We start from the raw sequence: 3,327 nt of genomic DNA on the forward strand, positions 1-3,327 counted from the left end.
AGCTGGAGGAGGTTGTCCCGCGGTGAGAGGCACTGAGCTGGGGGACACACAGGACAGGGCTGGGGGAAGGAGCACATGGATTTGGGAAAAAGCCCCCAGCAGAACAGAAAATGGTTCTTGCTGCTTCATATTTTCAGTGCCTGAAGCAAAGGTGGTCAAGGAAAACAATGGAGAAAACCCGGGGGTAAAGCCTCACCCCCTATTTAGAGAAGCAATTAGGCACCTGTCAGAGCAATTAGTGGGTAATGTAGTTTCTGGATTATTGCAGAATAATTGCCCATGTGCCCACGGTGGGTTGGGTTTCTTGTAGTTGTTAAAGCTAATGTAAGTTAATATGCCACTGATGTTTGGGATGTAGCCACAAAACACACTTTAATATCTCATTAAAATGGATAAACAGGCATTCATCTGAGTTAAGGTGCTCGCAGCAGTTAATGGGAAGGTGAGCATAAAATCCAACATTTATTTTAGATACAAGTCTGTGACCAGGCAGCGTTTTAAGGAGAGGAACAGGCTGGTCAGGTGCCTGGTGCACTTCCCACTCACTGGGAAATTCTTTGGGGAGTTAATTGGAGGATCTAAAATCATATTTCAGAGCATGACATTATGTTATATGTCCAAGGCCAGCTGGACATTGGGGCTGGGAGCAGCCTGGGACAGTGGGAGGTGTCCCTGCCATGGCAGGGGTGGCACTGGATGGGCTTTGGGGTCCCTTCCCACCCCAACCATTTGGTCATATATCCAAATGTAGGGAAATGATGGGTGTGGAAATCTGCCTCCCTGATTGCTGAACTGATGGAGTTCTGTGCTAACTCCTTGGGGAGGGCTGCAACAAACCCCTCGTAGCCTTGTATCCTCTGTTGGCAAGTGCCTTTTGCAATCAGGTTAAATCGTATCTCAGATTTCCCTCTGCATTTTGTCCTGTCAGGTTTTTGCAGGGTTTGCTGCAAAGGGAAGTGTTTGATTTGATTTAAGCGAGAGATAAGATAAGCACGTTGAAAATGGAGCTATCAATGGTGGGGCTATAATTTACAAAATTGCAGCACTTTCTTCATTGAAGCTCTGAAAAATAAAGCAGCATCACAGCTGGTTGTTTAAGGTAAGTAGGCACAGAGTGATCAACTCAAATCACATCAACCCAACAGGAATTCTCTCCCACCCTCCTGTGCTGAGAGGGAAGAGCTGAACTTACATTGATTTTTTTTTTGTTTGAGCTGAACTTGAATGGTTCCAGATCAGCAGAACTCTGCATCTGGAGGACAAAAAGGGCTTTTGTGTCCTGGTAGTTGTGGTGTGACCATGGGAGATGTGAAATGAGAACACTTGTAGGGTTTTTCTGCTTTGTCTTGCAGGGAATTGTCTGAACTTGGATCTTCTGCCTGCAGGACCCTTGGCACGGTTGTTGGTCATTTTGTGAAGTAGCTCAGGGTGTTTGTGGTTCTCCTTCACCTTCCACCATCATGGAATCATGGACTGGTTTGGGTGGGAAGGGACACCAAATCCCACCCAGTGCCACCCCTGCCATGGCAGGGACACCTCCCACTGTCCCAGGCTGCTCCAAGCCCCAGTGTCCAGCCTGGCCTTGGGCACTGCCAGGGATCCAGGGGCAGCCCCAGCTGCTCTGGGCACCCTGTGCCAGGGCCTGCCCACCCTCCCAGGGAACAATTCCTTCCCAATATCCCATCTAAATCTCCCCTCTTTCACTTTGTACCACCCACTGCTCCTTGTCCCATCAGTTCCTGCTGCAGGGTCCCTCTCCAGTTCCCTGTGATCCCTTCAGACCCTGGAAGGTGCTGGGAGGGCTCCACACAACCTCCTCCTCTCCAGGCTGAATATTCCCAACTTTCCCAGTCTATCTCCATGAGGATGGTCCTCCAGTTCTCTTATTAACCTCGTGGCCTCCTCTGGACTTGCTCCAACAGTTCCATGTCCTTCTTACCCTGGCATCCTTCGGGAAAGGACAAAGCCATGATCCCTTAGTGAGAGCAAGGACTCGTCACCTTTCCTCTCCACATTGCTCCAAACCATCACCAAGTCCAAGGTTCTGTTCATTTTGAGGAAGGATTCGGTCAAGATTCTCCACGGGAGGTTCAGGTTGGATATTGGGAAGAATTTTTCCCTGGAAGTGTGGTTAAGCCCTGGCACAGCTGCCCAGGGCAGGGGTGAGTCCCCATCCCTGGAGGGGTTTCAAAGCTGTGTGGATGTGGCACTTGGGGACATGGGGCAGGGGTGGCCTTGGCACTGCTGGGATGGTTGGACTTGATGAGATCTTTCCCAGCCTTAAGGATTCCATGATTCATTAGGAATCCCCAAACTTGTCCTGTCCAAAGTGTCACCTGCTCCCTGCCCGTTTCTGTGGGAAATGCTCCCATTTCCTCACTCGGTCTCCAAACAAAGCCATCAAATTCCTTGGATTCCCTGGCAAAGCAGAAACCCCAGATTTTGACAATCTATTTTTCTGTGGGTGGGAAATTATTTTTCAATGAATTTTCACATAACTTGAAGTAATTGGAGGCTTAATATTTGCAATATTTTTACATTAGCTTTCTACGAGTATTTAAATATTTGCACATAAAATAAATTCTTTCACCGCACTAATGAAAATCTAAGGACCCAATAGTCACATTCATTATTAGAGGCAGTAAATCACCTCTGGTGAGTTCAGTTTTACTTCCAATATAAATGCAGATTTATGAGCTTTCCTGTTGCATGATTTATTTGCCTTTTTTTTTCTTTCCCAGGAAGACTATCTCCCTCTTCCTAAACATCCAATATACATGAAAAGGGATTTAAGTTCTGAGGAATTATTAAAAAAAAAAAAAAAGTAAAATTAAAAAAAGCAGGTTGCTGTTTCTTCAACTGGACAGCTCAGGCAAGGACTCGAAGCTGATGTTTTGATGGGAGTTTTGCGTGGGAGAAAATGGTGGATTGTGGAATAAGATGAGACATTTGTGTGTGTGCTGCTGCTTTTACTGCTGGGTTATTGACTTCAGAGTGTGTTTCGAGCAGTATTGAATTTGCAGCAGTAAAACACTTCACATGGCCGAACATTTGTGTTTAATAAATTGCTTTTTATGGAAGCAGAAGCCTGTATTTACCAATTGCTTTCTGGAACCTGTGGGATTTTTCATCATTCCGCAGAGAACTACCTGAAAACTTTTAGTTTCTGAGCGAGACCAGCCAGTCTCATTTTTTCTGAGGCTGAGGAAAGATGTACAAGGGAAAATTTGTGCCACAGGAGCCTCTTAGGAAATATTTGAGGAGAGAAATACATTTATGGGGATGGAAAGAGAGAGAGAACAGCGTTACGATCCAGCTGCTAATGGA

At 46.2% G+C, this 3,327-nt stretch overlaps 1 long non-coding RNA gene across 1 annotated transcript; it reads left to right on the forward strand.

The window, feature by feature from the left end:
• The first annotated feature begins 361 nt into the window (after positions 1–361).
• LOC138112890 (uncharacterized) lies at positions 362–2,089 on the forward strand. Its single transcript, XR_011151898.1, has 3 exons — positions 362–442; positions 1,353–1,398; positions 1,923–2,089. It is a non-coding gene; the product is annotated as an uncharacterized lncRNA (long non-coding RNA).
• The last annotated feature ends 1,238 nt before the right edge of the window (positions 2,090–3,327 follow it).

The sequence above is a fragment of the Aphelocoma coerulescens genome, chromosome 6, assembly GCF_041296385.1.
Source record: "Aphelocoma coerulescens isolate FSJ_1873_10779 chromosome 6, UR_Acoe_1.0, whole genome shotgun sequence".
Taxonomy (NCBI): Eukaryota; Metazoa; Chordata; class Aves; order Passeriformes; family Corvidae; genus Aphelocoma; species Aphelocoma coerulescens.